Source organism: Bison bison, unplaced genomic scaffold (assembly GCF_000754665.1).
Source record: "Bison bison bison isolate TAMUID 2011002044 unplaced genomic scaffold, Bison_UMD1.0 scf7180017864327, whole genome shotgun sequence".
Taxonomy (NCBI): domain Eukaryota; kingdom Metazoa; phylum Chordata; class Mammalia; order Artiodactyla; family Bovidae; genus Bison; species Bison bison.
The window spans coordinates 6,332,402-6,343,917 of record NW_011494899.1 but is presented as its reverse complement, the minus strand read 5'-3'; the positions used below and the strand labels follow the sequence as shown (position 1 = coordinate 6,343,917).

The 11,516-nt window shown below is 40.5% G+C and overlaps 1 long non-coding RNA gene across 1 annotated transcript in view; it reads right to left on the bottom strand.

The window, feature by feature from the left end:
- LOC104998316 overlaps positions 1-11,516 on the bottom strand; it is a 13,205-nt gene continuing 1,689 nt past the window's right edge. The window contains exons 2-3 of the long non-coding RNA XR_826442.1: positions 2,225-2,344; positions 1-48 (exon numbers count right to left, since the gene is read on the bottom strand). This is a non-coding gene — a long non-coding RNA (uncharacterized LOC104998316). The remainder of the gene's footprint in view (positions 49-2,224; positions 2,345-11,516) is intronic.

The following is an 11,516-nucleotide window of genomic DNA, read 5'->3' as shown; positions in this document are numbered from 1 at the left end:
CCAAATAGTAGATCTGCTAGCACCTTGATCCTGTCCCAGCCTTCAAAACTGTAAGAGAGAAAAGTGATTGCTATTTTAGCCACCCAGTCTGTGGTATATTTGTTATAGCAGACCAAACTAAGACACTGGTTATCTCTAAGTTGTTATTTATTTTTTCCATTTTGATATAATGTTTAATTTCATTTACTTGTTTGCAGAGTTACACACTCATGTAGATCAAAAATCCAAAAGTAAAAGCATAAATAATGAAAATTCTCTCACACTCACACATCCTTCAGCTGCCTGATTCTCTTTCCCAGAGACAACCAACATTATCATTTTCTTCCAGAGACTTTAAAGCAAATATATGTTTGCATTTGTGTGTGTACATGTATTCTTTCTCTTCCATTCAAATAGTAGCACAGCATACATGGTACCTTGGCATTTTAAACTTTTATCTTAATAACATATCTTGGGATCATCCTGCTTACTATATACCTTCTTCATTCTTTTTTTTTTTTTTGGCAGAGCTGTGCAGCCTGAAAGATCTTAGTTCCCTGACCAGAGATTGAAGCCGTGCACCATGCGATGGAGGCTTGAAGTCCTTACCACTGGACTGCCAGGGGATTCCTCATCACTCTTTTTAATAGCTCCATTGTACTTCTTTGTATAAATTATCATAATTCAATTAGCATTCTGTTAATTAACAGTTTTGTTGTTTCCAATCTTTTGCTATTACAAATAATGCTGTGATAAATAACTTTTATGTGCATCATTTTACATGTATGTTAGTTTATGTCTGTATGGAAAATAGACTGTGAGTAGAATTTCTAGGTCAAAAGGTATGGACCTATATCATTTCAGTAGATACTGGCAAATTATCCTCCAGAGGGTGACCATATAATTTATCATCTAAATCAGAATTTTTTGATAGTGAAAGTGGTGCTAGTGATAATTACACTGACATAGCAGGTATAAATTGGGACTATCTCAGGCAAATCATTATGAAGAGTTTTCCAGTCTTTATGGGTTCCGACAGTTCATACACTATCAGATAAATATTTTTATCTGATCTATTTTATCTATTTATTTTTGATCTATTTTCTATTTATTTTATCTATTTATTTATTACCTATTTATTTTATCTATTTCCTATAATTTTTCCAGCCCAATATGAGTTTGCTTACCTCAGTATTGAAAGTCTTAACAAGTAGGTTCAGATACACAGAAAAACCAGACATCACTTGAAGAAACCTAAAAATCTGCCAAGTCAGGATTCACAGCAAAATGGTCATCAATCTTATCTGGGGATGAGCAGGGCTATAGCCTTCTTGGGTGAGTACACACAGGCAGACTAGAATATCTGAGTGAATGAGAGATCTATCAGACCTTCTGGAAGCTCAGTACTTGCCTTCACACCAACTGATGACCATGAGACTAAGACAGGTCTGGATCTCAGAGCCTTTCCTATATCAAGCAGAAATCATTGACCTCAGCCATCCATTGCATAAGCTGATGAAGATGCTATGGTACAAAACCTAGAACTAACTTCCCTATTACCATCTCTTCGCACTAATATGAACCACTTGAGCCAAGAACATTTATGAATTCATCACTGTGAGAGGAGAACCCACACATGTGGCCTTATACCAGCCACGAGACCTCTTCTGCACTTACAAATTTTAAAATCCTTGAAAATCTTGAGGGGGAAAAAACTCATTATGGTTTTAATTAGAATATCTTTTACTTTGAGCAAGGTGTCTATTTACTTTTCTGTGAATTATTTATACCTTGAGTTATACCCCTGCCCTTTACAGTTTAAATCATTGGACAGGACAGAGACCTGGGGCTTTATCCCCAAACTTTGCCCCCAACCCGTTACACTGCACTGTGGAAGATACCTGCTCTTCATGGAAGCATCTATAGGTATAATCTAGTACTGGTGTTCTCTGGCACACACACACACAAAAGATGTCTCAATTCTGATTATTTCTCTAACAGAGAGTCTTGTATTTAGCTTGGAGATTTCCTATTGGGGGATTTTAAATATGGTTCTGTGGTCTGAGTGATGGCCTCTGACTTAAAGAGGTTCATCCCACAGTGAATTGTCTCTTTGGAGTCATCTCACCATGTAGCCTCGTTCAAGAAAGACATACCTCTGTCCTTCCAACGGAGGAGTCTAGCTTGCTCTCACTGTGACCATACATTCATGTTTAATATTCAAATAAGCTAGAGAGTTTCTTACCTTTATACAAGAGTCAGGCATAGTTCATCCATCCCCTAAATTCCAGAGGACAAAGGCCATGGTCTCTGTCAGGTTCTTTTTAACCTCCCTAACTTGCTGTAAGGTGAAGGAGAAAGAAGTCTGGGAAGAAAGAGTAAGATAAATATCTTATGATATTGCTTCTATGTAGAATCCTAAAAATGGGTACAGATGAACTTATCTACAAAACATAGAGTTACAGAGGCAGAAAACAACGTTATGGATACCAGGGTGGGAGGGTAGGGAGGGATAAATTGGGAGACTGGGAAAAAAGAAAGGAGAAACGTGACAGCACACTAGTCAGTGGAAAGGAAAGATGTCTCAGCACACTAACAAATCTCTCTCTAATAAATTTTCTATTCCAGCCATTTGTGTTAGCCTCCTAGACTCCCCTTATAAATCCTTAAAGTGAGTGTTGAGCTGAGGGTTGCAAAATGGGCTTCAGCGTCTCTTAGAATGTCCTGCATAGAGTGTCAGGCTCCAAAATACCAACCACGAAACAATCACATTTAACATACCATTAGAGTAATAACAGGAACTATAGGTCTCAAACAAATTCGGATATTCCTTTACGTGTGTAATTAGGTATGCATTTGTGCAGGATTTAGAAAAGGAGCATGTGGAGAGGTAATTGTCACAGCATTTCTACGTGTCTTGGACTCCCCTTTTCAAGGATATTGGCAGAGCAAACAGCCTTGGAGCTGGGAGATAAGATTCTGTGTATCAAAGGGCAGAATGTTGTTCAGCATGGTAGATAGAGAACCTCTCCATCCCAGAAGACACCCCATGATAATAAAGCTTTCTCCTCTACCCAGAGAAGATTTTCATATGTTCCAAGGCAAAGATAATGTCTCACTTTGGAGAGGAGGATGGGAAAGTTGCCATCAGTCCTTAAATAAGATCGGAGTTTCCTGAGCTCCTTGTTCCTCTGCTGTGACACAGATCCAACGTGTGTTCAGCATCTGCCCAGATTCACTCTGCACTGATGCCCATGAACTTGAGGGACAACGGGAGCCAACATGAACATAAAACACGTTGCCTGCTGTGCTCTGAGAAATTTACTGCCTAGATTCATTTGGGTTTGTTGTTTCCTTACCGGCCAATTTCATGGAAATTTGACACGTCAGCCTAGTAGTTACACTGATATTTGGGAACTGCTTAACCCACTTGATGGAGAAGAAACAAAGATGTGGCATCTGTGGCGAGTTGCCCCATTTTCTTTCTCTCTCTCTCAGGAAATAGAAGCTCAGAATGTTAGCTATCCAGCCCCAAGGCTTCCCAAAATAAAAGCATCTCCCAGGTTTCCTTGCAGCTAGATGTGACCACAGGTCTAATATTTGATCAAAGAAATGCAAAGAGAGGGGCTTCCCAGATGGAGCTAGTGGTAAAAATCCCTCCTGCCAATGAAGGAGACATAAAAGACACAAGTTCAATCACTGGGTCAGAAAGATTCCCTGGAGGAGGGGGTGGCAACCCACTCCAGTGTTCTTGCCTGGAGAATCCCATGGACAGAGGAGACTTGTGGGCTACTGTCCATACCATCCCAAAGAGTCAGACTGAAACAACATAGCACATACAAAGAGTAGTCTGTGCAACATTTAGGAATTGTTCTTAAAAGAAGCCTGTCCTTCTTCTTTTATTTTCTCCTTATTGCAGGTTGGAATGCAGAAATGCTGACTGGAGATGGAGCAGACATATTGGATTGTGAGGTGAGCATAGGAATGGGAGCCACGCTTTTCAGAGCGAAAAAGTGAAGGAACAGGACAGGAGGAGCCTGATGGTCGACACCGTGGACCGTTGCTCCAGCAGCCTTGGGCCACTGCCTTAGACACTGACATAAGAGGAAAATTAACTTCTATTTTGTTTAAACCCATGTTATTTTGAAATTTCTGCCACTCACAGCCAAGTCTACTTCTAACAATATGCGAGATGTGAGAATAATATTTAAGATGGATTTATCTATGCAAGAACTACTCTTTCCTCATCAGAATTTAAAAAACAGTGCAGTGCCTCATTGGAAAAAATTTTGGAGACCCCCACGTTTCACACCTTGCAAAGTCAACTGGCCGTGAGCTTCTTTAGAACCTCATTCCTATGGCCTGCTTCTTTTCAGTCTAACATTTCCCACACAGATCACCCAGAAATCTGAAGATCACTATCAATCAATCAATGCTCACACAAACTAATAATCAACATACATAGTGGTTTCCATCAAAGTAAGATTTAAGGCAAAGTATTCTAGGAATTATTAGCAGAACTCAGACATTTCCCTGGGTTATAATAAAATCAGCTGGTAAACCAAGTGCACTTGATCAAAGGTTTTTAATATATATATGTATAGATAGATAGATAGACATAGATAGAAATCTTAAGACTCTGGAGCCATTAGCCCTTTTGGCAACATCAGGTTGAAGTCACTGAGTATCATTCATACGTTGTCAGTCATACACTCACTCATTAAACAAATTGTTGAGTATATTCCATTCCTCCTCCAGGGAACCTTTCTGACCCGGTGACTGAATACACTCTTGGACCATCAGGTACAGTTCAAGACATTGGTGAGCAGGACAGTCCATGCTCTCACTGATTTCACATTTTTTAAAGGGGAATATAATAACTAAACAAGAAGGGAAAAAAAACAAGATACACTCAGTATTAATGATGGCCAAGAAGAAATAAAGTTTTAAAAAGAGATATTATAAAGGGAATAAACTGTTCTGAAGAGGCCAATTTGAGTTGGATGCAAAAGGATGACCTATTCAACCAGGTAATATTTGAACTGAGAATTGAATTATGAGAAGGCTCAACTCCAAAGGCAAACATGAGAGAGCAGAAGGATCCCACTTGAGGGAACATTTTAGAAAATCTCTAAAACGATGAGTAATGGAACTTTTTTGAGGAACAGACAGAGGCCTGTCATGACTGAAGTGGATAGTAAAGGGGAGAGAGGGGTGAGCTGGGTTTTGAGAGGTGGGCAGAGCCAGTTCTTCTATTTATAGCCATGGTGTACTAAAGCCTGCTTATATAGACATGAGAGATCTCATTCTTCAGTTCTGTGAGATTGTTGCTAAACACATCCCTGATTATAAATTATATGAACTTAAAATTAAATAAGTTATATTTAAAACAAAGGTAATAAATCCTCAAGACATTATTTCATAATTATTTTACTAAATCTTATTATCCGTGCTCCTAAGGTATTTACATCAATTTTATCTGTGTGGTAAAAACACTACATAAGAATATGCTACTGCATCTCTGTTCTCAACTTCATACTCACATTGGTAGCTTGAAATCTGCCAAAGCAGGAATATTTACTCCATGGAAATCAGCAAACACCACACATCAGGAGTGAAGTCAGCAGGTTGTTAAACATTTACCACCATCCCATCAACAACAGCTACAGCAGCAAAAGCACAAGAAGGACTGGTTTGAAGCCAGATGCCTCAGAGGCAGGACACCAAGGTCAGTCCCAGGGCTGAAGACACTTTGGGGCAGAGTGGGCTCAGCCACTGGTCACTAGTGCTATGGCACCAAATCCAAGCAGATCAGAGTAAGATTCTGTCTAAGAAGAATCCAAAGTCAAAGCCAGGGGAAGCTGCCACAGTAGTGGGGCTTACAAGTAAGTGCTGGCACTCAGTTGGTCAAGGCGAATACCACCTCTTCCAAAAAGCACTGCCCCCAGGTGGGAGTGATCACCCCTCCCTGACTCAGGTAGCATCTTGACTTTACATCAATAACTAAACATAAATTCTCTTGCCTTATTTTCACTATTCTGTCTCCTCCTTCAAGATTAAGAACTCTCAGTCTAGAGACCAAATCTTAGTCTTTCTAAATTCCAGGACTAAGCATGGTGTTTGGTTCATTATACTAAGTGCTCATTCATATTAGTTTAATCAAGAATGTAGAAAAATATGTACAAAACTGTTCAGATCCAAAAAAGTTTGGGGAGAACTGAAAACTTCATCAATAGGGGAATTAATTACATTATATTTTATTCACATAATAGATATAGTCATAAAAATTATTTTTTAAAATCATAAACATTTATCATACTCCAAATACACACAATTCAACTCATGACTGATAAAAGTAAAACATAAAGTCTTGTATTCCACATTGTGTAAATATGTCAGGAAGCATGCAAAAACAACAAAAAAGAATGAGAAAGAGGAATTTTCTCTAGTTATGGGATTGGGAGAACAGGTTTTGTTGCTGTGGTTGTTATCTTTTCCATTTAAATGTATATAAGGAAGGAAATTTGCAAGGAATAAAGGAGCTTGCCTAGAAAAATTTCCCAAAGCCATATTGAATTTCTAATTAGACATAAAAGGCTATCCCTCAGCTTTACTCTTTCTGTCTCCTCCTCTCTGGAAACAGAAAGGAACATATACTTATTCTGTATTTAAATATTTATTCAGTACCAGGCATTTTGCAGAGGCCATCTTATTTAATTCATTCTAGAATCCAGGGGGATAGATTTTGGATATTCATGTTGTATGGATGAGGAATCTGAGATATAAGCAAAAGACCTGGGGTGGTGATGTTAGTCTTGAGAAAAATACCCATTATCCTTTCCCATTGTTTCTTGAGTGAGAGAAGAGCCTTCTGTGGAAGGCAAGGGTGGTATAAACACCTCTGTCCACTCAGAGATCCCTGGTCCCTGTAGAGTTTCGGTAGGCTTGGCCATTTGAAAGCTACGGTCTTAGTGGTTGTGATCATTATTCATAGAGTAATTAATTTGAGAGGCATGCAGCCCAGTTACATGCATGATCTTAGACCTTGATTTTTTTCTAATTCTTTTTGCATCTGTCTCACTGGTGGGAGGAGGGGAGCTAGCTGAACTCTTAAGATTGAGACGATACTTAGGGGGACTAGAAGTCAGTGAGATTCATCCATACAACCTAAAAATATGTATTAAAGTTTTGCTGGAAAACAGGCACTATTCTAGTTCCAGGTATAAATGCTTCCCTGAGTTTATGTTCTTTTTAGGATTAGTAAAATTACAGGGATAAATTCAAATTTACAGCTGTAACAGAGAACATGAAAGAGACACACATGATACCATATGAAGCTTTCCCCTTGAGGTTTTCTTGATTTAAGAATACCTAGATGAAATAGAAGGGAAGAATCTGGAACTGTCTGGAACCTTCCAGGCAGAAGGAGAAGCATACGCAAAAGTCAAATATGGTAGAAACAATGGGGAATAAGGTTGAAGATGTAGCCAGAGAGCTAGAGAGAGCTAGACTATGCAGATTCTTATAGACCAAGTAAAGAGTTGTTTTGTTTTTTTTAAAAATATTTTTCCTGGAAGAATTTCCAAGCCAATGAAGTATATAATAAAACAGTGCTTTTCTATGAGATTGCCAGCTTCCCTGGTGGCTCAGCCAGTAAAGAATCTGCCTGCCATGGAGGAGACCTGGCTTCAATTCCTGGGTCAGGAAGATCCCCTGGAGAAGGGCCTGGCAACCCACTCTAGTATTCTTGCCTGGGAAATCTCATGGACGGAAGAGCCTGGTGGGTTACCGTCCATGGTGTTGCAAAGAGTCAGACACGACTGAGCAACTAACACTTTTTATGATATTTGCATTATAACAAATCACTCCGACTGGTGGAATGGAGGGCAGGGAAGCATAGCAAGGGCAGTTCAGAGGTAATTACAGTTGTTCAGGCAAGAAATGGACATCTTGAACTAAAACGAGATAAAGAAAATGAGATGCATTTGAGAAAGACTTGGAAGGTTGAAAGAGTCAATTTAGATATGGTGGGTGAGGGTGAGAAACAGGTCAAAGATGACTTCTGGGCTGCTGAGTCAATGAAAATAGTGCCATTCTCAGAGATGCCTCCATGCATGCTCTTTTACGGTTTTACTTCTATTTTGCTTTTTAATTTACTTATTTCTAATTAAAGGATAATTGTTTTATGATATTGTGTTGGTTTCTGTCATGCATCAACATGAATCAGCCATAGGTATACATATGGCCCCTCCCTCTTGAACCTCCCTCCCACCCTATTCCACCCCTCTAGGCTGTCACAGAGCCCCGGCTTGAGTTCCCTGAGTCATATGGCAAATTCCCACTGGCTCTCTATTTTACATATGATAGTGTACTGAATAAATATTTAAATGCAGTGACCCAGACATTTTTGAGATCAACCTAAGCAGAAGTTAAGATGAAGATCCATTTAATCCGTATTTAGTAGATGCACTCAAGTCATTTGCTGTCACTTGCATGGATAGCTATTGCCGGTTGTCTAGAATTAAGAAGGTTTTCCAGGAACACTCCTACTGTTTCTGTCCTAGGTCACTGACTCTTAGATTCAAAGTCAGAAGTCTTGAAAATGTGGCCTAAGTGTTCAGTTTTCTTCAGCCCCTGATTAAAACAATTTCCTTTCTGGAGAGCTAATGCACAACAAAGTTAACAGTACTGTATTGCATAAATGAAATTTACTAAGCAGGTGGATCTTAAGTCTGCTCAACACACACACACACATACACACACATAAGAGAGAGAGAGAGAGAGAGGAAAAATAAAATGGTAATTATGTGAACTGATGAGTATGTTAATTACTTGATTGTTGTGATATGAAAATCAAAACCTCAAGTTGTACAACTTAAATATATACAATTTTAACTTGTCAATTAATTATAAAATTGGGGGGAAATATCATATGCTTGGGCTGCTGCTAAGTTGCTTCAGTCGTGTCCGACTCTGTGCAACCCCATAGACGGCAGCCTGCCAGGCTACCCCGTCCCTGGGATTCTCCAGGCAATAACACTGGAGTGGGTTGCCATTTCCTTCTCCAATGCGTGAAAGTGAAAAGTGAAAGTGAAGTTGCTCAGTCGTGTCCGACTTAGCGACCCCGTGGACTGCAGCCTACCAGGCTTCTCCATCCATGGGGTTTTCCAGGCAAGAGTACTGGAGTGGGGTGCCATTGCCTTCTCCGATATGCTTGGACAAGTCCCTTCAAATGAAAAAAAAGCAGAATTTCTTTCCTTGTTGGGAATATACTTGATAATAAAACACAAGGATGAGAAGGAATGGATGGGAAGTTAAGATTTCCAAGGTGGAGCTGTTCTGAGTGCAGACCACACCCAGGATGTAACAAAGGGGAGTGGCGGTTAAGCTTGCTGAAGTCTCAAAAGTCAAGGAAGCAAGATGCTCTGTGTTGGGTAGATTGCTCCCATAGACCTTTTCTTGCCACTGCAAATTTCCATCAGTGCTTCAGGGCCAGCATCAAAGACCATCTCTGTAATAACTTACCAATCATCTCCACTCCCTTCAGAAGTCATTGGGACACCCCTTCATCCCCAGAAAGTATATTTATGGAACTAGTGTAACTTCTTTATCAGAATATTAATTCTTCATAGCTCTGAATAATGAAGACTATGTCTTATCATCTGGAACACCTCTAGAGTACTAATTCTCCATCTGCAGAGTACCAAATGATTACTGTATAGCTTGTTAAAAGGCCAGCTGGCCAGATTATGACTTGGTAGGTCTGGGATGAAGCTTTATAATCTGAACATTAATAGGCATCTCATATATTTCTAATGTAAGTATTGTGTGGATGTGATACAGACAGCACAATGCTCTGTGAACTGAACTGTATGGGGTAAAATTAGTAGAATCTACTTGTAATGAAATTAGTAGATGATTGCTTCTTGGCAGGAAAGCTATGAGAAACCTAGACAGTGTGTTAAAAAGCAAAGACATCACTTTGCCAACAAAGGTATGGTCAAGGTTATGGTCTTTCCATTAGTCATGTACAGATATAAGAGCTGGACCATAAAGAAGGCTCAGCGAGTACGAGTGAAAGTCGCTCAGTCGTGTCCAACTCTTTGCGACCCTATGGACTATACATTCCATGGAATTCTCCAGGACAGAATACTAGAGTGGGTAGCCGTTCCCTTCTCCAAGGGATCTTCCCAACCCAGGGATCGGACCCTGGTCTCCAGCATTGCGGGCAGATTCTTTACCAGCTGAGCCACAAGAGAAGCCCAACGCGGAAGAATTGATGCTTTTGAAATGTGGTGCTGCAGAAGACTCTTGAGAGTCCCTTGGACAGTAAGGAGATCAAACCAGTCAATCTTACAGGAAATCAAGCCTGACTACTCATTGGAAGGGCTGATGCTAAAGCTGAAGCTGAAGCTCCAATACTCTGGCCACCTAATGAGAAGAGCCAACTCATTGGAAAAGACGCTGATGCTGGGAAAAATTGAGAGCAGGAGGAGAAGGGGCGACAGAGGATGAGATGGTTGGATGGCATCACCGATTCAATGGACATGAGTTTGAGAAAACTCTGGGAGATGGTGAGGGACAGGGAAGCCTGGCGTGCTGCAGTCCATAGGGTCGCAAAAAGTCGGACACGACTTAGCGACTGCAAAACAGACGTATAAGGTATGGAATTGCAGTCCTCGCCGCAGTTCACGAAATGACCAGCAGGTGGCGAGCTATTCACACAACCCAGCAAGGAGGACGTCGCGTCTTACCAAGTACCAAATCCCAAACCAAAATCTGCTCAGGCAGTCGAGGGGAATCCTGTTTCCCAGGGTGATGGTATTCTTTTCTTTGCATGTGAATCCCCATGAGACAATGGCCCATCTAACCCCCAGGGCTAAAGTTATGCTGACCCTATAATTCAGCCTCTGGCCACTAGGAGCCATAATCTTGGCACTAGCAAGGGCTGGCCTCTATCTTGAAACTCTGGATGAGGTTATGTGCCTTCTGAAGGTTCTTCCAGTAAAGATCAGCAAAAGATGTTTGTCTGCTCAAAGAGGAAAGCTGTTGTCAGTAGAGGGGTAGATGACCATGCCTCTATTGTCTGTGTAGTTGTGTAGTTAGAGGTGAAGGCGGGGGAGGGGGGATTGATTGGGGGGTGGTTTACTCAGTCCCCTCATTTGGTACATGAGAATAGTCTAGGAGAAGGTGAGCCTTTTGCCTAAGGGCACAGAGCTGGAAAATTCCAGAACCTGGAGTCTCTGACTTCAAGTGACTTGCCTTTTCACTTCATTTGACATTCACTAGAGGTGGTTAGAGTACATCATGAGAAACGCTGGGCTGGAAGAAGCACAAGCTGGAATCAAGATTGCCAGGAGAAATATCAATAACCTCAGATATGCAGATGATACCACCCTTATGGCAGAAAGTGAAGAGGAACTAAAAAGTCTCTTGATGAAAGTGAAAGAGGAGAGTGAAAAAGTTGGCTTAAAGCTCAACATTCAGAAAACAAAGATCATGGCATCTGGTCCCATCACTTCATGGCAAACAGATGA